At 33.2% G+C, this 24821-nt stretch overlaps 1 long non-coding RNA gene across 2 annotated transcripts; it reads right to left on the bottom strand.

Annotated features, from left to right (window-relative positions):
* Positions 1-16215: 16215 nt before the first annotated feature.
* Positions 16216-22535, bottom strand: LOC145033460 (uncharacterized). 2 transcript variants are annotated; one of them, XR_013677568.1, is made up of 3 exons: positions 21802-22535; positions 21673-21722; positions 16216-16634 (listed from the first exon to the last, which is right to left on the bottom strand). It is a non-coding gene; the product is annotated as an uncharacterized LOC145033460 (long non-coding RNA). The 2 variants fall into 2 exon arrangements; XR_013677569.1 differs by lacking the exon at positions 16216-16634 and adding an exon at positions 16664-17543.
* Positions 22536-24821: the final 2286 nt, after the last annotated feature.

Here is a 24821-nt window from a genome sequence, read left to right as displayed (position 1 = left end):
AAAAAAAAAAAAAAATAACCGCTTTATATAGAGAGCCTTCTACGAAAGGTGAAGCCTCTACAAAACGGGTATTTGTCAATTTAATAATGCGGTTTTGTCTGTTTAACATTGAGGATCACCAACTGCAAAATCAACCCTTCGAATCCCCCTTCCCCACGTTTGAAATTTGGGGAGAAGTTGAGTTTTTCATTATTTTGGGCCTTTGGGAGAAGTTGACTTTTTCGTATTTTGGGCTTTTTTGTTTTGTTGTGGGTCTTCAATTGAAAATTGAGTTTATCGGGTTGAGTTTTGTACTTTGTACACTACTATAATTTTTTTTTGGCGTATAATGTAAAATCTATAATTTTGGGTTAGATATTTAAAAACTAAATATGATAAAAGCTAATAAATAAACTAGGTGGGGAACCCCACGTTGCGTGGATCGGATGCGATAATTTTTTGTGTTGTTTGTTCTTTGATCTAACTATTTGTTTATAGTTTTAGTTGATCATTTCTTTCCTCTTTAAATGGTCTGTAAATAAATAAATAAGGAAAAAAAACCATCAACGAATCTGTAAGCAAAGTAAGAAAATTGTTAGATGACCCTCTTTAACACATTTTGACAAATTTTGGCAATGGAAATCATATATCATAAACCAAAATAACCAACATTGCATTCAAACGCTAAAACGGAAAGTATATTAGCAAATAACTTTTACATGAACAGCAGGTCATCATAAAGATTGAGAATGAAAATGACCTTTTAGTGGCTTGGACTCCTATATTCCACCTTCCACCTGCAAGCTCCAATGATGCTCCTTCATCCATCCATCCTTTAAAGGATACAATAGTATTAGTCACAAATGACATACAAAATTTAAAACAAATAAATACAAAAAACATGAAAATAAATAAAGCTACTTTGATTCAGGATGTAGTTTTAGATGGAAGTACAACAAAAAGGTGGGTAAATGTAATCTTGTCATTTGGTTTTAGCAAATCATTTGGCGATATGTTGATATTTTTTGTGGCTAAACTAATAAGAGTTAATTCACTACATAATATAATTAATTGACCAAATTAATAAAATGGTAATGTATAAATGTCTTCAAATCTGGAAAAAAAAAGACCTAAACATTATCTAGTAATTTTTCTACATTTTTGTTGATATACTTCCTTAAGGACCAACAAAAAAGTTATTAAACAAAGTTATAGTTATATCGAGGCGGTTAATGGTTAAAAAATGTAAGAACCAGAAGTGATTTTGCTTGGCTCCTAATTGTCGGTTCCGGTTCCAGCATTGCAGGTTGCAAAGATTGGTATCCAGTTTTCATGTTCACCTTGTTTTCTCTGTTTTAGAGACGGATTTGCTGAGTTTTTGTTGTTCCTCCATAACAAAAAGGTATCATGAGCTGCAAAAAATCATCACATAAAAAGAAATTATGAGAATAGAGGTAAGCAAACACCAAATAAGTAACTAATTTATTTAATTAGCAAAAGTCCTTTGGTAATAAGAAAAGGGAAGGAAGTTGCACAACATAAACAATAGTAAGATATGGAGAAAACGTGATGATAAAAACACAAAAAGTTGGCCTAAACAGAGAAACTGGTGGAGAATAGATCCAAAGCATCATATGTATTTTGCAATTTTCATAAAATTGAAGTTGGTATTATTCATCATCAAATTGATTTACCATATTTTTCCTTTGAATTGAAGTTGTACGTCACATTCCAAGAATTGCAAAGAACAAATTTTTTTTTTTTTTTTTTTTTTTATCAAGAACAACATTAAGGGACCCAAAAAATTTTAAATCAATCCAAACTAAAATTTTTGTTAATGCATTAAAATGTAAAAAATGTATCAATTATGGTCGTTGTCGTTACCTGATTAGATTTCAAGTATGCGATATTGGGTAAGTAAGGCTCACGGATGTCTTCTAGATGTACTTCTCAGCATACATTCTATCCAATAATGCTTTAATGACTACCTCATAAAATAACTAAAAAGTAAAACCCATGCAAGTTCTTTAAATTTCAGAAAATACACCAATTCAATTAATAGAAGTTGAAAATTAATAGAACCTGGGCAACAAATTGAATTTACTATGTCAACTATATGACCATATTTATATTTGGTCCTAATGAATGGTATTCCATAAGTTCCAACTCAACACCATGTTGTATTCAGACCAAGGCAAGTAATTTGAACCTTTGGTTCCCTATTGTTGTTATGAGACTACTATTATTGTATTCAAATGGAAGCTTTTGAAACTAAATTTATACAAACTCACCTATATACGTTGTCATTTTCGCGCAGATTTCTAAACATCATCTAGTGAGACAACAGCTGATACATATAGAAAGTTTGTTTCATTTGTAGACAACACTAAGGCCGTTTTTGAACCCACAACATCAGTTGACGTATTTGAGTACTTTCATCGAAAACTTGGCGTGGAATCTTCCAAACTCTACCTGAAGACAAAATTTCTTTGTGCAAGGACCTAATTTTCAATTCAAATCGGCAGAGAAAATATAATTTAATAAAATCACAAAGAATTAGACATTATTAATTACCTGATCCGAGATCAAAAACTCGAAGGCGGAAGAAAAGGAAGCGAGCAGCAGAACACCATTTGATTGAAAGAAGGGAGGCGGTGTGTTGTGCTCTACCCACCAACGCTGGGGATTTCAAAATCCTGAAAACATTCCTAAAATCAATGCGAAAACAAATTTGTCAAACCAGAGACTGAAATCAATTTATAGACTGTGGGAAGCAGTTGGAATATATATGAGAATATGGGGAACCCGAACAAAGATCTTAGCGCATAAACGTATTCATAAGCGAACAGTAATAGAAGAGACAGATTTGGAGAAAACTAATTACTTTTACCCATTAAAGCTTCGGAGCCAAGATAAACACCAGATTCTATGAAATGACGGAGTTTACAGGCCCATTGTTGGATTAATGTCTAAGTCCATAACTATAATTGGTAAGACTTGACCCGACCCGGCATGGTCCATTTGGGTTGCATGGCATCATGCACTTGGATAGACTAAAATGAGAGAAATAACACTTAAGGTTTGTTAATATATTATAAGTTCTAATATATTAATAAGGTTATTTAATTAGTATTGATCAAGAATTAATTTGGAATTAATTAAGTGATCAAAAGAAGACTAATTAAATATATGGGTTGATTGTGTAAATCATTCATTCTTATATATGTGGGCTTGTGATCCAAGATTCCTTATGTTGGACTAAGTCCATGGGGTGACCCATGGATACTCCATGGAGGTTAAAATCCATGGACCATAAGGAATGGGTAAAGTCATGGGTTACATGGTGTAACCCTAATAGCCACCATATAAAAGAAACCCATGGCTAAAGAAATCGGTACTATGTGTGTGTATGAGGGCTAGACGATTTCATGAAGTGTTCTAATTTCCCTCTAAGTTATTCCAAGTGCTTATGGTGTTGTGTGAACCATTTGAGGTGTCACACTTGGGGCACTAGGCACTCAAGCTTCATGAAGACAAGCACTATCAAAGAGGTATGTATTCTATCTTGTTATATCCATTATTTTGTATGCTAGATTAGGATAATACCTTGGATGTTCATATTTGCATGTATAATAGAGAAAACATAGATCCAAGGTATTTAGGGTTGCATGTACACTTAGGAGTGTTAGAATGCTCATAACCCAACAGTGGTATCAGAGCCTAGGCTTGTTTTCTTGTTATACCTGCAATAGAAGCTGAAAAATCGAGTTTTGATGCTGTCAGCCCAGCTGACTCGCCGAGTCCATGAAGGGACTCGACGAGTCCAAGGCAAAATGCATCCAACTCGCCGAGTTGTGTTCATGCACTCGACGAGTTGGACCCCAGACAGCATATCTTCGAGGTTTTTGGCTAGAAATGGACTAGGAACATTACCCTAAGTTGTTTTGAACTTATAAACTTGTTTTTTAATGTGGTAATGTTCATGCTAATCCATTTTCAAAGATAATTGTCAATAGATTCATGTTTTGTATTAGTTTAAAGGTTAGACTAATTACATGAAAAAGTTTGATTTGAATTATCTTGTTATTATGAGTTGCTTAGATTAATAGAAAAGTTGAATGAAATAGTTGTTTTCAATCCAAATTAATCTAAGAGTTGATTCTAAAATGTGTTTTTGTAACTTGTCCTCAAGTTATATGAAAAGTCACATTTAAGTTTCATAAAAACTCATAAAAGTTGGCAATGGTTACAAAAGATGAAGAGTCTTGTCCTTAAGTTATGGAGGTTCAAGAGTCACTTAATTAATAAATAAATAAATAAAATATGTAACCTTAATTAATTCCATAAGTTATAAAATAAAGAAAAAGTTAATTCTTTATTAGTTTAAAGTCTTCCATAATTTGTCCTCAAGTTATGGAACTTGAAGAGTTTTTGGATTAAAACTACTTTAAACATATAAGTTATGGAATTAATTAGTTTTGAATAGTTTCAAAACTTGCCCTCAAGTTTTGGAATTTGTAAAGTTTTCTCTTATGAATACTTTAATTCCAAGTCAGCCCTTAGAATTTTAAAAGTTAAAATTCAACCCTTATACTTTATAATATTATAAGTTAATAATATTTATATGTATAAGAGTAAAGTCGGTCTTACCGCTAGTACGCCTCATTCACGAAGCCGGTCTATAAGGTGGGTATAAGGTTGTTACCTATAAAATGGCAACTTAATGGGTGTCCACTCTCACCCACCGCTTGCTTGACTGGTGGAGGGTCGTTAGCCGAACGGGTTTGACATGACTATAATTCTCCCTTCATTAAAAGTATTAATGATAAATACTAAGTAACTAAACTCTTAATAATTCCCAATCTTAGTTACTTAGGAAAATGTGAATAAGGTGCTAATCCATGAAATTACACTTTGCACTTTGTTTAAGTCGGTTAGTGGAGCGTGTGTGGTTAACCGGCACACTAACTCGTATTTAACAAGGTAGGCAAAGGGTAACTTAATATTTATCATAGTATCGACGGAGCGTGTGTGGTTAACCGGCACATAGATTGAGGGGTAATTTATTAAGGGTACCAAGTAATTTGCATGGTTACTTCACACCTTGTTTTGTGATCCTCGGCATCCCAATCACAAAACCTGAAGGGCACACTCGAGATTGAAACATGCCATTGAACAGTTCAATGAATCTCAAAAGATCTAGGAGTTTCAAAAACCAATTAAAACCTAATAATACATTTCGTTTATCTTGGTGGAAATTGGTGAATCGTCATTCACCTACCTTCAAATTGTTTTATAGCTTGGATTACGACATACCTCTTCTAAGTTATAAAATAGTTTGTTGGGTCCTAGCCTTAATATTTTCATATTGGGTGTCATATTAAGGACTCAAAGATCAACTATCTTGAATATCTCCCAAAAGATGTCTGGTTTAGACATCTATGATCTTCCCAAATCTCTTGAAACAAGCATTCCTAATGAAGATGATGTCCCATGGATATCATACTTCTTTCTCCTCCTCCAATTATTCTCCCTAACCCACGAGTTCTTGAAAAGTTTAAGATCACTCAAGCCCTAGTGGCAAGGCAAGGTCTAGGTGTGATCACATCTTGGAGATGTAGTCACATATTGACAAGCCGGGAGAGTTGGGTGTCAAAGTCTTGAGAAAGTTAGTGGCTCAACTACTTTCTAAGTCACATAGTGAGTTCTTTTGGAACACCTATGAAACAGACTATGACAAGACCCTTAATGATCTTATCTATTTGCTAAGATCAACTTCCTGAAACTTTATGGACATTGACAATAGTGACACAGGAAATCCAGAAAAAGCATTCTCTTCCCAATAGAAAGGGATCGGCCATAGTCAACTCGGTTGAACAAATGGTAAAGAGAAAAACTAAGTCTGTAATAGTCCTGTGTACCATTATCAAAGGGTCCATATGTTTATATTGCCAAAGAAAGGGTCATTATTTGCGAAGCTGCCAAATTTACCTAAGGATGTTAAAGTCAATAAGGTTGACTCTACTTCAGGTAAAATTCACTACTCTAACTCTGTTAAGTTTCTATTCTGAGATTCTTGATGCATGATGTGACTGGGTCACATGGTAATGTTTTAAGAATCAAAGAAAAGTAAAGGAACTTAAAGAAAGAATATGCTGAATCTGATCGCATAGATGGATTTCTATCGCGTAGTTTGAAAAATCGGATTCTTGAGCTACTTCTTAGGAGTTATGAGATATTGCTAAGGAATAGATAACAACAAGTTTTCATATGGATTGTAAGGATAAGTTTTTCCGCATAGTTTTAAAAATAAAAGAAAAATTTTGATTTTATTTATTTTAAAAATATCCTTACAATGGCATTTGAGGAAAAAAAATTGTTGCTTGTATGATTCCATTAATAGCAAGAGTGGAAATACGAAATTGATTCCTTCATTTGTGGTAATGTCTAAATTTACCAAATAAGGAAAGATTCTCATCACCAAGTCTCAATTGGACCGAAACTTGGAATCGTGCAAGTTGTATAGCATGATGAATGAGAACTTTCAAGTATTGGAAAAATTAAGATTAATTACTTGTTCACATGGATGTGTGAGTCAAGTAATGGACTAAGGGATCGAGTACATAGTCATGTGCACTGATTAAGTCCACCACAAAAGATATAAGGCTATTCGTCATATTTTACTAGAGTTCAGTAAATATGATTATACTTACAAGCTTAAGTGTAACTCTGAGACATTGGAAAAGGTTCCAATGCATAGCAGAGCGGATAAGAAGAATCAAATTAGGCAGAAGGATAAAAGTTTCTCAAATCTGACAAGATGGGAGAGTACTTTAGTATCAGTTTTGTGATCATCTTAATGATTAAGAAACCATATCAAAATTAGTTCTCTAAGGAAGTCTTAGTGCATTCTTATGACTAAGAAGAAGGGATCTTGAATTGTTGAAATGGTTAAATCAAGAAGATGAGTCATACTTCGTTTCAATACAAGTCTTAGAGTCATACTCCAAGATTGTAATTTGAGTGACATGTCTTAAAGAAGGTTTAAAACACTTGACAAATGTAAGAGTAAAAGTTTTCTACTCTTGTACATTTGAAATTGGTAAGTTGTGATGTTTTGGATAAAACAAAGACCAACTAAGGCCAATTGTGTGAAGTGTTTGTCTTGATTAGAATCCACACTATCTCTTGGATGTTTGACAAGGAAGTCTTATAGGTCAAGAGGACAGTGGGAGTCTTAAAGGTCTTGAAATTCTCAAGAACTAATCAAGAATGAAACCTGAAGTTCTTCACTAGCACACGACTTGAGGTTTATAACCTATCGTGTTGACATATTCTGTGCTCATTCTAGTTAAAGTTGGCTTTGCATATGAGTTCTTAGAGTTCTCAATGTGTTGCACAACAACTTGGAAGCAATGGTAGGCCCTTAAGCTGCCAGGTGGCAAGAAATTAAGATTGAGTTCAATCCATATGGTTTTGGATTTGTCATTATCCTTGTCTTGTGATTATGGTTTTGACAAATTCATATGGGTAGGAACTCATACACCAATAAATCTAAGTGTCATAAGGTTTCTCTCCGATTCATGAAAATGATGGTGAGGAAACACTTTCACTAAGTAGATTTTAGCTAGATAGCAATTGTGATGTTTGCATTCTCAAAGTCGTTAGTGGAGCGTGTGTGGTTTACCGGCACACTAGCTTGGACTTGTGAGAAATGGCAAAGGTCAAAACGATCAAGACTATGATTACGACACCCCTTTTCATAGTTCTTAAAATTGTTTTGACACACCCATGAGCTATCTAAGGGAAGGTGTATGTTTTTGATAAAGTCTTATCAAAACAATCTAGTATCAGAAATCTGAACTTTGGTAAGAAAGTCAATAAAGTATTGATTTCTAGAAGTCGAGCTTTCTGAGTATATGTTAAAGCTAGTGGGAGCATAAGTGTTATGCTAATAATCATCATGTTAGTGGGAGCATGATAATTATGATAAAGATTGCAAGTTAGCAATGTTAATTATAGAAAACAAAAGGTTTCAATTGGGAAAAAGTTGTTTTGCTATAATTAAGGGAGAGGAAATTATACTTCATCTCAAATCTATAAGCTTAGATCGTGAGGTTTTAATCATTTAGTCAAGGATATATATGAATTTCATGTTGGAATGGCTCAACATAAGGAAATTTTGTATATGGGTCCATTATTTGCGTTCTTAAATTCGATTATGATTACGGCATCCCTTTTCATAATTTGAATTATGAGAACTTGGCAAATAGAAATGGAAATGTTATAGCAAAAGACTGGTTTAGTCTTTATGTGAGACATCATGAATCGTGTTCCATATGCTTTGGATATAGGATCGATTACATGTGCTATAGTTATCCGTTCTAAAAGTTTCCAAATGCCTGGGGCATTAAGAAGGGAAAAGGTTTAGAACTGGATATGACTAAAAGGATTAAACAATTGTTGAGGAAAATCTAAGGTTTACCAAAGATTGGTTGCTCAAGGACAGTTGGAAGTATAGTGATAATTCTGGAAGGACCATATTGACATAATCTGTAAGGAGGCAACTCTTGTTCAGAAGTGATAGTCGAAATGGAATCTGGAAATGTTTCAAAGTTAGAATTTTTTCAATCTGTGTAAGATTAAGGAAACTTAATGCAAGAAGGATGGTTCCAAGGACTTGATCTCCTTTGGAATGCTCTGTAATGATTGTTGTTAAGTCTTTCTGACTTTGTGCATAATCATTACAAGAGGATCGATGCATATAAGTTTAGAATCTAACAGATTTCAGTAAATGACATGAATTTGGAATTCTTGCATTTGCAGTAAGGATTTGGGAGTGTGAAAAGAGAATCATTGAAGTTATGTTCATTTGATCTAGTTCACAAAATAAAGATCATAGACAAACATATTATGCATACTTGGTGTATGGCATGACTAGTGTTTAGAAAACATAGTGTGCATGCTTGGAGCATGGGACAACTATTGTTTTAAATTCAAGAATAATGTTGATAGCTGAAACAGTATACAATGAATAATGTGTAATCATATGGTGATAAATAAAAGGTGTTTTATTTATATTCATAAGTTCTGAGACCATATTGGATTCAATTATTATTGTGTTGCACTTTGCATGTTTTGACTTCCCGAATAAACTAGGTTATTCTTCCGGAATGACTACGTTATTCAAACCATCCACAGTCGGTCATATGTTGGAAGTAGATATGAATTAAGACTGTCATGGGTTGGCTTGTAGAGGTCTAAGTTGTTGGACAAAGGGCTACAACACTCATGAGTGCTCATAAATTCTGAGTATTGGATTCAACCCGCGCTCATTGGAATCACTTCATGGATTTTATCACGAGTGATCATGAGACGATAATATCTTATATTCTTCAAACCTAGAGATATGAGTTGTTACTATGAGTTGATAGTACATTGATTACACGAAACGCATTGGTAACTCGATGTTATAAAATGTGTCTTTGTGTATGATTCAACAAGTAGTAGAACAAGCCATATGAGTCGAAGTTTATCCATTCCTTTTACCTTCGGGATAAAAGCGATATCTGTGGGCCCCTCGATGATTTGATGATGACAAATGGAAATGCTCGGCCAGGCTAGGACTGATTTGATTTGTTCAATTGGTCAGTCGTCATAAATCGGAAATCGGGAAACAGCAAATGGACAGAGAGAATGATTATAATCCATGTCTCAGTCTATATGATATCTAGAATGGAGGAATATATGATCCCTTATCTAATGGACAAGTCATTGACAAAGGTCAGAGTTCATCTACAAGATCAGAGTTCGACAGAAGCTTTTGAGAGCTACGATTGCTAGTCGGGTTTTGAAGTCATACTTGCAATAATAGTTTTAGACTTATCCAAGTGGGAGACTGTTGGATTAATGTCTAAGTCCATAACTATAATTGGTAAGACTTGACCCGACCCGGCATGGTCCATTTGGGTTGCATGGCATCATGCACTTGGATAGACTAAAATGAGAGAAATAACACTTAAGGTTTGTTAATATATTATAAGTTCTAATATATTAATAAGGTTATTTAATTAGTATTGATCAAGAATTAATTTGGAATTAATTAAGTGATCAAAAGAAGACTAATTAAATATATGGGTTGATTGTGTAAATCATTCATTCTTATATATGTGGGCTTGTGATCCAAGATTCCTTATGTTGGACTAAGTCCATGGGGTGACCCATGGATACTCCATGGAGGTTAAAATCCATGGACCATAAGGAATGGGTAAAGTCATGGGTTACATGGTGTAACCCTAATAGCCACCATATAAAAGAAACCCATGGCTAAAGAAATCGGTACTATGTGTGTGTATGAGGGCTAGACGATTTCATGAAGTGTTCTAATTTCTCTCTAAGTTATTCCAAGTGCTTATGGTGTTGTGTGAACCATTTGAGGTGTCACACTTGGGGCACTAGGCACTCAAGCTTCATGAAGACAAGCACTATCAAAGAGGTATGTATTCTATCTTGTTATATCCATTATTTTGTATGCTAGATTAGGATAATACCTTGGATGTTCATATTTGCATGTATAATAGAGAAAACATAGATCCAAGGTATTTAGGGTTGCATGTACACTTAGGAGTGTTAGAATGCTCATAACCCAACACCCATAACATCGAAGAAGCCAGAGGAATCTTCCTGGATGGCACCGATGATGCATCAATACCTTATAACCTTTGTACATCTAAGAATGAAATCGATTTGAGGTATTACAAAATTGATTCGATACCTGAGAAGCAGAAGGCGATGGTGGTTTCTTCTATGGCGGTCTCCTGAGTTGGAGATAAACTGGAGTGCAACGGTTTCAGGTGAGGTGGCGATTATAGCCATGAACGATGGTGATGTTGGGAAGATCTGTGAAGAAGACAGAACTTGAGCGGAAGACCTTAGGGACCAAAAACTAAACTGAACATCGAGAATCGTTAAGCTGTAGACGAAAGAAATTACCTTACCATTTGGAGGTGGAGGATGGGTGGGGAAAGCCGTCGCTTGGAAGAGCATCAAACCATGGAAGGAACTGGAAGGCAGAAGTCCATTTATGGAGGCGGTGGATTTGCAGAGGAGCGAAAGAAAGGAACGACAAAAACCTGTGGAAAACGGTGGTTTCAAGTAGAAGGTTTGGATGAAGCGATGACCATGGTTAAGGAATTAAGTGGCGGTCAAACAAAACCGTAATCAGTCGTAGGATGACCTATACGTGTGATGAATCGTGTCGATTTTGCTTCACGGTGGCAGCGACGTGATCGAAGTCGATGAAATTTGACACCACCATGTTCTACAGAAGGGGAGAGGGGAGGTAGGTGAGAGAATAAATTCTTCGTAACATGCAGAAGTGATGAAATTGGGTGGAGATAAGATATAAGAGGAAGGAAGTCGGTCCTGTCTGTAGATTGGAGAGTTGGAATGGGAAGATATTGGATAAGGACGCCAGAAGGATCCGGAAGCTAAGCACAGCAGACAAAGCACAATAATTTAGGATGGATAAAGATAACATAAGGAAAACACGTGGGTTTAACTTAAAAGAAAGAACAAATAACACCCTTAAAGAACAAATAACATCCAATCAAAGAACAAATAAGACCCAAAAAATACCAAGGGTCATTTTTGCCAAAAAGGACACAACTTCACTATTCCTAAAAATTATCCACCTTTATATATATATATATATATATATATATATATATATATATATATATATATATATATATATATATGTAAGAATGCCAAAAGCTGAAATAAGAAGGTATGAAAAGGACTCAATTTATATCCTAATTATGAAAAAGGCTTTATGTGGAAATTACTTAATTAAAAAGGAATTAAGTGTCAAAACATAACACTAAAACGAAAGAAAAATTAAATATAACTGAAATAAGTATAAGTGATGGAGCATGGGGTGTTATCTGTAAGTCTCGTAACACCAAAGGTAACTAAAAGGATAGAAGGGACCATAAATTTTTATAGTGGGTTTCGTTGGTGGGCTGAGGACGACGGCGACAACAACCAATGGTGATGAAAATCCATCTAGGGTTTTTAGAGAGATTAGAGATGAATTCAAATTATAAACAATGAGGGGAGAGGATGCCAGATAGTTTTTTAAGTCTTTGCACTATCTTTTTTAATCTTTTCAAGATAAAACATAACAGACTGTTGGATTTAACATGAGATGAATGATCTATGCATCTTTAAGAGTAATTTATGTCAAATACAAGATAATATTATGTGTGATACAAATATGAGAGTAACCGACTCATTATCTGTGTGATAAAAATATGGGAGTGACCGACTTATTTTTTCAATTTTCACATGGTTGTATCTTGAGCATAGTAGCTTGTATTTAAAAATTTTTTGCTTAAAAAAGATGTATCTTGTGCATAATAATTTGTATTTAAAAGTTTTTGTTTAAATGCTTTATAAGTAGTGTGTGTCTATATATATATATATATATATATATATATATATATATATATATATATATATATATATATATATATATATATATATATATATATATAGACACACACACACATACTAGCCGTTTACCCACGCTAAGCGTTAGATAGAAAAATATGATGATTGAATTTGATGAACATATCGAGTGTAGGAGTTACCGCAGACCATGGAAATATTTTATTTACCAAATTAGAAGTAAATATATTAAAATGTTTACATATAACTTATATAATTTGGAAAATATTTCAGTGATTGTGTGTAAAGATAAAAATAAGGGGTTAATTGCTATGGATTTACAAAGTTTATAATTATTGTATAAATAATCAAAAAATGGTGCTTTTGTGGTGGGATCTTAGTTATTTTTTTCATTTTTGTGATTATCGTAGAATTTGGCTAAAAAGTAGTTTGTTTTGTGTTCGGATCTTATTTATTTTGTCATTTTGTGTTGGAAACAACAAATCGCACAACCTCAATCACTAACCGTGTTTTGAGGTTATGTGTGTTTGTGCATGTAGGTATGTATGTGTGTGTGTGGAGGGGGGGGGGGGGGGAGGTGTTAAGGATTTGTATCTTTGTGTTGTTTTGATAAGGTAGTGAGCTTTATAACTTTTATTTTTAATAATTTAATTTAATATTTTTTGTTTGTTGATAATCTTTTTAAGTAACGAAGTATTGAAGAATATGGTAATAAACACTTTAAAAATGACAATATGTTTTCATCTAGAATAATTTATTTTATCAATGAACATTAATAGATTATTGACTTGTTAAACAAAAAATATATAAAAAAAACTTATCATACCATTTATGATTCTATTAATGACAATATGAAAATAATTACAACTCTAAAAGAACCACATGATTAACATCTTTTTCTGTAAGGCCTCGGGCCCCACGAATTCCGATTTCTGTTTTTGTTTGTATTAAAGTGTTGGTAGTTTCTAGCCTCGAGCTGGAAAGTCTCATTGGCGGGGGTACTATAGATATATCATAACTCTCTAATTGAGACTCAATCTATACAATCAATCAATCACTATGTGCAATATACCGGTCTTTGCGATATGCTCTTTCAAATAGATCACAGATCTTCCCGCTTAGCTGCACTACTTAGATCAGAATAGCATTCACAAAAATGTTCTAACATAGAGTAGAATCTAACATTGAAGAGATTAGTTGACAACAGTCAAAAGATGGACGCCTAATTCCAATACAATAGGGTATACCAGTGCAAGTCAGCTGAACACCGTGATTGATGGGTGGGTAGGTGGGTTAGGTGCACCTCTCGCCCAGTGGGAAGTCATGAGGCTAGTCTCCCCCCTCGAATGAAGAAGTAGTAAGGCCCCCTTCCCGCGTATGCACCTTGATTTAGTATTTAGTTTCTATTTTGATTCTTTCTATTTTTTAATGGGAATCTTTCTAAAAAAATATATCTGGCAAAACGCAATTCGTCGAGTTCAATCCAAGGTGCACCTTGCCTTTTTTTCAGGTAGCTTTCTTACGCGTATTCAGCTAGGGGGCCATTGGTCATAGCTTCAATTCATCGAAGGAAAAAAAAAGAAGAGAAAGAAAGGGAAGTTTTTTCTTTCTTTCAATCCAAATAAGAGAACAAAGAAACCACTCAAAAATGAAAGTTAGATAAAAATTTATCTTCAAACTTTTTGCTTATGTAATGGGGGAGGTACCAGCTGATGTCTTTGAAGACATTCAGAAGGACGTTCGAGATATGGAGGGGTGCTTTGGGTTTGATCTGAGATGGGTTCATGCCAGGCTGGGTGCAGTGGCCAAGGCAAGATTTGATACCCATCATCTCGAGGAGTACGCCCAGACTTCAGCAACGCTCGAGAAAGCTACAAGTGGCCAAGGCAAGATTTGAATTAGTCTCCCCAATGTTAAGCAAAAAATTAAGAAGATATCGATTTGAATTAGTCTTCATATGAATGATCCGTTTTAAGCCTTGACTTATCTATTTTTGTTGATCAGAAAAGATTTCAATGCCTAAATTCGTTGTACATGTCACAATAAGGTTTGTACGACTTAAAATTCAGTATTTGACTAAATATGCTTCATAAGGTACTAGTAGTCGATCCGCGCAATGTAGCAGCAACGATTCGTTTCATTCCAGAAAATAGTTTCTAGGCGGCGATTATCTTCCTTTTTGCATACGTCAAAACATTTCTTTTATGTGGTCAATGTTGTTTTGGCTTGAAGGTAAAAGTACATTGTTTATTTGGGTTTAAATGAAAAGTATTTTGTTGGCTGTGATTATTTTCATTTATGTGAATAGTTTCGGGACAATAATTAGACTTCGTTGGACATGTTTAAATAGTTTCCTTTCTATCAACGACTGGAAATTGTGATTTTTGGTTAAAAATATGTGTATGTTGTTATTTCGGTTGCTATTTCGGGTAAAAAATAAACATGTGTTGCTCTTTTTGTCAAAAAAAAAACATCATTTATTGTAGGATAACATTAAAGTAAGCTGGTTTTTGTTAAAATTAAATATACATTTTCAAATTCCATCAATTTAGAGGTATGTCAAGTTTGCTTTTACATATATTATTTGTTTTATTAGTTGTATTATTTTTAACATATATTATTATTACTTTTATCGATTTTTAACGATATATATTTTTATTATTATCATCTACATTGGTTTTTGTTATTAATTTTGTCATTCATTTTAACTTTTTTATCCATCATTAATTTGATAATTCTAATTATTACAACAAATGTAAGAACATATTTTACATATATATCAAGATTGTTGTAAATATTTAATTTGCATAAAACTTATTGAAATCTTTAAAATGTTAAAAACTCATTGTGAAGTTTGAGGATATAGGTCTTAGCTGGTTTTTTCAAACTTATTTTTTAATAGTTTTTTCTTTCTAAAATGTATTAGAAAGTCAGTAAAAATCACAATTTAAAGGATTTTTCATAAGATTTGTAAGATATTAACAAAATCTTTGACAATATTTGATTTAAACTCAACCAATCCTTATTTTTCAGGCCTACGAACTAATCAATATACTACTTTTGTATGTTTTTTTATTAATTAATCATTAAACCATTTTTTAAAATATATAATAATCACTTCTTAAGTTTACTTTTAATTTAAAAATGGTTAAATTGCTCGGTGGAACCTCTCCTCACTCTCATGTCGCCCTCCCAAAGTGGATGCGGTCATTTTTGCGTCTTCAATTCAACCAACCATCCCTTCTTTTGCCAAGCTATTGCCACAACTAATACAACTAACCGGTTATATCTTAAGCATAAGACCCATTTTTTTTTTTTTTGATTTTTCATGTTTCATTGTGTTTCTCATTTAATATGTTTCATTTTTATATCTTAACATAGATATAGAACGGGATGTCATATAAAATCCGACTCTGATTTTTCTGGTTTTTTAAAATCGTTTGGTTTCAAAATAAAATTCAAATATCTGTTTTAATGTACTATAAAAAAATTCAAAACGTAATGCATATATTTATAATATTATTTTGTTAGCATAAGTATGAAGCAAACTTATTCGGCTTTCAGCAAATGATGGTGTTACCCACTCAAAAAGTTAATTATACAACCGCCCACAACTTCCATACATTGGAGACCCTTATCTCATGCAAAAACACATAGCATAATCATAAATTATTTAAAATCATGTATTATTATAAAATCCAACTTAATATACAACCAGACATGTATAATATGCAAGTCAAAGATTGCAGAAATATTATCCTTTTTAATTCCAATCCCAATTACAGATTTTGCGACAATAGTTGCTATCTCGGTTCGGTGGGATTACATGAAGTCAATCATTGGCATTTTGAAAGTACCAAGTCACCAATATTCTCATGATCATGCTAATCTTGGAATCTTGCTAATGGTTTTTACACAATTTTAAGAAGTTTTAACATTGGTCAAACTTAATATTGGTTACGTTAACTTCAATATATCTTCACTTGGTTTGACTTTGATCAACATTAATAAGCATCTTCACCTAGTTTGACTTTGATCAACATCAATAAGCATCTTCACTTGGTTTGACTTCATCCACATCATTAAGCATCATTTCTTGCAACCTTCATTTCATCATGCTAAAAGAAATCCACTATACAAAACTTTTGCTTCGAAAACTTATCTTTAGGCACCCACCTAGAAAACTTTAATCAAATATATGTTAGCAGCCAAAATCACATGATTAGTTATAGTCGTCATAAACAAATACATGAAAGGTTTGCAGCCTTTTATTACATATTATCAAAAAATACTATAATGCCATTTTCTTATACCCACGCCCCATCTCTTGTTAACAGATTGCAACCCAATGGTAAAACCCCAACAGGAAACCCAAATGGTTAGACCTTGTAGTAATTGTACCTAAGCATACTAAGACGAACATACCCTTTCCTTTTTATTGAACATTTGACAGCAGTCCAGCACATCATAATTCAATGGCAAATGCCCAACAACACTTTACAGCTATTTTACTTCCTATAAAAGGAATTGAAAGTAGGGTAAAATTATAGACAAAAGAGTTTAAAAAAAATTATAATTTAACAAATGACCAAGGTTTGATGATGTGATACAGAAAACTGGAAAAAAAAAAGTCATTTCAGTCACATACACACAATTACATATAATATTTGCAAGAAATAGTTTTTAAAAAAATTTAAACCACTAACTATGACTTATTACCTTTCCATGATCAACATGCTCCAAGATGGTGAGAACAGGGGGGCTACATTTTTTGGAGGGCTTTGTCAGATGTGTTAGGGGTGCAACTTATGGTTTTGGACTGAGAGATAGAAAGAGAGGACTTATATACATATTCATAAGGTGCCTTGGGAAAACCTTTAGCCTTGAAAAGCATTTAAAAATATTAAGAAAATATGTCAACAAAATAAAAAGCAAGAACTTCTATGGTGTCGGTGAAGGAGAAGATGGTCATTGAAGGTGTCATGGTGAAAGCTGCAGATGGTGGTAGCAGTTGAAGCAACAACAGTGATGAGCAAAGCGGAAGGTGGTCGGTGGGCTTCTAAGGCTTCGATCTGTCCTTGAATCGAAGCAATCTGCAGGTTGAAGGAATTTAAGGAGACGGGGTCGAGATAATTGAGATTCAAGTTTAAATCTAACTAAAACTCCTTAAACTATGGTATGAATAGGTCAAGTATGATTGAAGACTCTTAATTCTTATCTTCGACGTTTTCACACGCAAATGTATATATGGGACTTAGTTAGTAAACCATTAGAATTATTATTTTGACTTTTTCAAATATTGATCGATGATGTGGCAATACATAAAATGATTGTAAACAATGCAATAAGGATTGTATGATTTAAAATTCAGCATTTGACTAAAAATGTTTTATTAGGTACAATAGATTATATATATATATATATATATATATATATATATATATATACAGACACACACACACACACACTAGTCGTATACCCGCGCAAAGCGGCAGGTGGCAAGTAGTTTTTATCGGCAGTTAGTTTCTTTTCTGCAGACAATGATTTGTTTCGGTTTAACAATTAATTTATTTTAGGAAATATGTCATATTAAATGTATTGACAATTAGTTTCATTTTGAAACATGTTATTTTCTTTTAACACAATGTAGTTACGTATTGTTACCGGTCTTTGTGTAATAAATAGTTGTAACCCTCACAATACAAAGTAAAATAAGTTTTTAGTGTGCATAAGTTTGGGCCCTTATGGTTAGTGGTTAATAGTTTTGATTTCGGACTTAAGATTAACGTTCGTTTAATAAATATATGGTTTCGCCTGAGTCGTCACCGATGACGTGGAAGTAAAACCTTCGGTCTCTTATCCAGACTTATCCACCTTATAATAGGGATTAAAGTTGGTCAGGACCAACCTGAATGGACCCGAGACCAGAGACTCGGAAACCGTAATTAAAGGTTAAGAAGACCCAAAAACCGGATTTGTATAAAGGAACCGGTTCCAGTTTAGTTTCGGGTACCGATATGGAAGCGGTTAGAACAAAAATTTGGTACTTTTAACCGGTTTTGGGTTTGAACTTTTAAATTGGTTTAGGCAATCATTTGGCGGGTAACAAACTCGACGAACGTTGTTATTAGGGTTAAAAAATAAAAGTACGTTACTATTTTATTTTAAAGTATGTTACTATTATGTACATTGTCATTGTGATTAAAAATAAAAGTACTAACTATTTAGAGTATCTCCAACCCACCTCCATTCTTTATTTTTCCTCCATTTCTTCCCTTCATTCTTCTCCAACCCTCTCCCATTTATTCCCCTATTTTGGGGGATATGAATAGTATTACACTAAATATGGTGTTATACTATTCATTTCTCCCAAAATAGGGGTGAACTTTGTATTGTTGGTTTTAGTTCATCTGTTATCTATTTTTACATTTCTAGTTCTTTTTTACCTATTAATTATAAATTAAATATAATATTTAATACTTATAATATTTTGTTATATATTAAATTATATTATTTAATTATAAACATAAAGTTTTTTTTTTGTTCATCAAATTCATATAAAAATTTAAATACATATTGAAATTTTAAAAAACGATAACGTATTTTATGAAAACTTATAATTAAAATATATATTACAATCACGATAACTTATTCTATTAAATTTGTAGCTAACATATATGTTACAATAATAATCTAATAAAAACCAACAAGTAACAATACTATTATTTATTTATTTAATATTTATTTAAAAGTGTGTATGTGTAATATTTTTATAAATGTTTGTATAATATTTAGTTATAAGTTTATTATAAATATAATCGTTTGTATTTAATATTAATGTAATAAAAAAATATAGATTATATATTTGTTAAAACTAAATTAGTAGAGGGGTGTGTTTGACAATCTTTGTAAGTTGGAATAATAGAATATACTAGGAATATACTTTTTGGAGATAAAAATGGGGTAAAAAATGAAATAAGGTTGGAGATGAAACACTATTTACTGAAATCAAACCATAGGAACGAAAAACGCAACAAAATCAAACCACAGGGACGATCCGAGTGCAAAAAAAAATTAGGGACCAAACGTGCAACTTTGACCAAACCATAGGGACGATTTCAATAATTTACTCAATTTCTTTTATAATTTTCCATTTTCGAATTTGAAAGTTTATATGGTTTTAACAATTTCTTTAATGTTAAATAATTCAACACTTAACCCTTTTGGGATAGATTAATCACTATATTATTTTTATTTTTATTTTTACAAAAAACTACCATGCTTATAGACACTTACATTAGTCAAACAACCTTGCAGAAGTGGTGTGAAATCAATAAAAACAACAACATAGAAAATACAAAATATGTTCAAAAACATATATATATATATATATATATATATATATATATATATATATATATATATATATATATATATATATATATATATATATATATATATATATATATATATAGATATATAAAACATCATTTCGTTGTTAAACCACAATACATATTTTATTAACTTCATGTACTATAAATATATTTACAAATAGTTATCATCTTTGACAGATTCAGTTGTTATAAAAGTTATACGAATATATCCAAAACACGATCAATGAATCTTTAATAGATTGTAATAAAAGTCTTGCTAATACGTTCAAAATACCATCTAATTCATTGTGACAATTAATCTTGAAACTCGATTTCATGTATGCATTTCCATATTTGCCCTCATCCACTTATGATTTACTATTTCCAACTTTACCCTTGTTATGCTAAAACCACCTTAACTTGACACCTATCTCATGTATGTTCATAACCTTCTAAAATGGTTCTTCCACCAACACTTGAGTTTAATGCAGTTAACTCATCAATTGGAGTAACTACCCCTTTACCCTTTGATGACTCTAAACCTATCATATCTGATATATTTAACTTGTGAAGCTAACTCTATAACCATAGACCACATAAACGAAATTAAAAATCAAACACGTTCCAACTAAAATCTGACAAGAGAGCAGTGAAGCAATGGAACAATTTTTACACAACATTATGTCAAATATGTATAGCATGACCCGGTACAATGCATGGATTTTGGATTTACTACTAAAGACTGATAGAAAAAGCATATTGAGGGTCAATACAAAGAATAAAAAATAATTTTTTTTATAAGGTTTGGATATCAAAAAAAAACCTAGAAAAACTCAAATATTGCTTGGTGCTGGTGGTATGTAGTTGCAATTACCTTTTGGTGAAGATAATCTTTTATCGCAGTTAAGTATAAGGTCCTAATGAAATGAGAATTTACCGCAAACATGCAACACTTTCATCAACATAACTGCCAATTCAAATGTTGTTTTACCAGAAGAGGGTAATCCTCAAGATAATGAAGTTAAAGATCGTCCATCATTTCAGATTCTCTGATTACCAACATTTGCCAAACGCTTAGGTTAGAAATTTTTTTAGAATGTTATAATTAATGTTTTTTTTTTTTAAAGTACAACATTGTAATAGAATTAAATGAAAGTAAAATGATCTGCTATGTAACCAGTTGTGTTTTGTAGTTTTGCATTAATTTGCAACTTCCATCTGTTCACACTTTTCCTTGAAACCTATATAACCTTCAATTTTTGTTGTGCGACATTTAATGGTCATGAGAAATAACCATGAAAGATTGGACGATTAATAAAGGTCATAAGAGATAACCAAGTTTAATAAACTTAATAAAATGAATAATATTTTTAGAACTAAAATATATAAAACAGAAAACAGACGACTAGCTTCCAACTAAACTAATACAAGGTGTTTAAACATAAAAACAAAGGTTACATGAAAGGAGGCTAGCTATGAAGACAAAACACAACATAAATTGATAAAGATAGTGTATGATTCATATTTTAATCCATCCATTGAAATATGTGTAAGGCTCAACCAATCCAATAAAAGCAACAGAGAAGTTGCATCAACAACCAATAAAAGGTTCATGAACTTATCAACCAAGGACCAAGGGAAATTAAACAAATCTAATTTTCTTGGAATTTTATCTATTTTCATACAAAATGTATTTAATTTCAAGCATTTGTCTTTCTTTTCATTAACAGTTCATCATTTCTCTTCTAACTATTGCAAATAATGTTTATGTATAGCTATAAATATGGGGAAATAGTTTCAAAATCATAATACGAAAACAATAATCAATAAAAGCCGAAAAAAAACAAACCTTAGAAAATGATCATCAAGCACTTTATAGCCTTGACCCCTCTATATTTCCTTCATTAAACAAACCAAAAATAACTCTTTATATGTACGAATGTGTATTATGAATGTATATTTGAATGCAAAAACTTACATAATTATCTCTATTTATTTACATGGTGGTGTGAAAGGAGAAGAACCTTGGTCCACTTCAGTAGATCGAAAAGCTAATATGAATGGAAACATAACAATAGAAACTATTTATATGTATACACCATTAACATTCCCAACATGTAATAGTATGTACTTGGGTCGGAGATAACACAAATTGTAACTTGCAAATGGAGAAGAAAACATAAATAAGAAAGCATCAGTAGAAGATCACAACCAATTGCAATGACTGATTTTAAGGTGATGAAAGTGGTGGTAGCGGGAGCGTTCGATCTAGGTTATATGGATGTAGAGAATAAGGTACAGAAGTGTTACTTGCTCAATTTTCTGATTTGTTGAGTTAGAAGGAGAAGCAGACGGTCAAATATCCACAATAGTAGCAATGAATGGTGGCCTACGATGCAGTTAAGCGATGTTATGACGGTGGTGACCGGTGAATGAGGGTAAAAATGGTGGTAGCGGGAGCATTCGATCTAGGTTTTATGGATGTAAAGAATAAGGTACAGAAGTGTTACCTGCTCAATTTTCTGATTTGTTGAGTTAGAAGGAGAAATAGACGGTCAAATATCCACAATAGTAGCAATGAATGGTGGCCTACGATGCAGTTAAGCGATGTTATGACGGTGGTGACCGGTGAATGAGGGTGACAGTGGCAAATGGGTTTTTGGTTAGGCTTCTACTTTTTAGGGAAAGAAGGAGGATGGTGAAGAGTGAATGATCCGATGATGATGGTGATTGGTTTCTCCTGTGCGTGTGACCTTTTCTTTTATTTGACCGAATAAGATTTTAATGCATAAATTATTTTTACATATAGCAATAAGGTTTGTACTTCTTAAAATTCAGCCTTTGACCAAATATGTATGTGTGTATATATATTTCAAACATTAAGAAAAGGGTAAATTATATCGATCGTCCCTCGTGCACATGCCAGAAAACATGTTTAGTCCCTATTTTCAAAAATTAACTCGGACCGTCCCTGGGTTTCTTCTTTCTTGCATGCTTGGTCGCTATTGATATGAAATGACAACTTTACCCTTAGTAATTTCTTTTTCATTTTCTTTTATTTATTTATGAGTTTTAAATTTAAAAAATAAAAAAATAAACCAAATATCCCCTCTTGCCTTCCATTTCCCCATCTTTGCAACAAGGTTCTCCATAAATAACCCAGGACCACCTATCACCGCCTACACCTTCGACACCACCACCTGTCACCGTCATCTCCTTCGGCACCACCACCTATCGCCATCATCTCCTTCGGCACAACCATCTGTCACCTCCAATACTTCCTCCAACTAAAACATAATCTGAAAACTTTACACCTATCGAAAATCGATATGAACACAGGTGAAGGAGATCGGTCTTAGCATCGTCGATCTCGAAACCCTAGCCAATGGAGATCGATGGCGGCGCACAAGTGAATGAGATCCATGGCTTCATGTGTCAGTTTTGAAATCCTAAGAGGAGGCGGTGATGATGTTACTGAATGCTAGATATGCAACTACCTTTCATCTGCACTTCCAGCGACGCCTAAAGCACCACCCTTCATCTGCACTCCGGCTAAACCCGTCTTCTCCGCACCACCGTCACTGTGTTCTCCCTCATCCTCACCGACAGAAAAGGAAGAACAAATCTACTATTTTCTGCTTTCATCTTCGATTGTAAACCCTAGTTCCACCTCCACCTCAGTTCCAAACCCTAGATCTGATGTACATTCTGCCGGAGTATTACCTGACGTTTTGTGTCAAATTTGTTAGGGAAGAGCAAATTTACAAAGGGGTTTTGAAGGACAGATTAGTTGTGGAAGTGTGCGAGTGTGAAGAGTTGCAAGGCTGAGGAAGGTAAGTTTCTGGTGGTGCTACGATCTCTTTGTGGTGATTCAGGCCATGGTGGTGTTGATTTTCATTGATGTTGGTGATTAAGTGTTCTTCAAACAATATATATATATATATATATATATATATATATATATATATATATATATATATATATATATATATACTAGCCGTCTACCCGCGCAAAGCGGCGGGGCACGTGAGTTCTTTCGGTGATATGTTTCCATTACAAAATTGTTATGTTAAAAAAAACTACATGTTGAAGACAATATAATCAAACTATGGTGTTATTTGTTACATCATGCATCAAATAACCAATAAAAAGCAACCAGTCAAGACGACACAAAATTTAATCGTGCAATACTTCTTTATACACCACATTTGCTGTATAAACCCCATCACCTTTTGAATTTTCGTTAGGGTTTACTAATACTTTTGTATTGCAACGTGAAACCCCTCTGGACAATGCAACATAAAGTTGTCCATGCGAGAATACTGGTTCTGGAAGATAGATACCTACATATGGAATTGTTTGTCCCTGAGCTTTATTGATTGTCATTGCAAAGCACAATCGAATAGGAAACTGTTTCCTCATTAGAGGATCGATGGTTGCTACTAATTGCTTGTAACTGGTATTGGTTTCATATCGATGGATGTGGATTCGCATATGAAATCAATTGTGTTCGCATCTATGAAATCAGTTCGCATATGACATCAATTGAGTTCGCATTTGGTTTTGTGGGTCAAAACAGTTCGCATAAGAAGTTCACGATTTGTTTGAGGTTAATTGATTTTGATTTCGCAAGCTTGGAGTCGGAGATCTGGATTGTGTTCGCATCTATAGAATGCGAGGAGAATTTAATGGTGATATTCAGTTCGCATTTGGTGACACAAGTACGTGGTTGATGATTTTTGGTTGGTTCGCATTTGAAATTAGTGGGTTTCGCATTTGGCTTCGTATCTGGGTTTCTCAAACAACTGAAATGCGAATATGAGACAATTGATTAATTTCTCAGTTAATGCGATGAAATGCGAATGAACTCAAAGACGGATGGATGCAAGATGCGAAGAATTTGAATGAAAATGCGAAGTTTTTAATGTATAAATGCGAATTGGGGAAGAAAGCTTAGAGTTTCGCATTTGGCACCTGATCTTTTCAAGAAATAATATA

Source organism: Lactuca saligna, chromosome 3 (genome assembly GCF_052625555.1).
Source record: "Lactuca saligna cultivar CGN05327 chromosome 3, ASM5262555v1, whole genome shotgun sequence".
In the NCBI taxonomy this organism is placed as follows: domain Eukaryota; kingdom Viridiplantae; phylum Streptophyta; class Magnoliopsida; order Asterales; family Asteraceae; genus Lactuca; species Lactuca saligna.
Note: the sequence above shows the minus strand (reverse complement) of the source record. Positions and strands in the feature narration are given on the sequence as shown.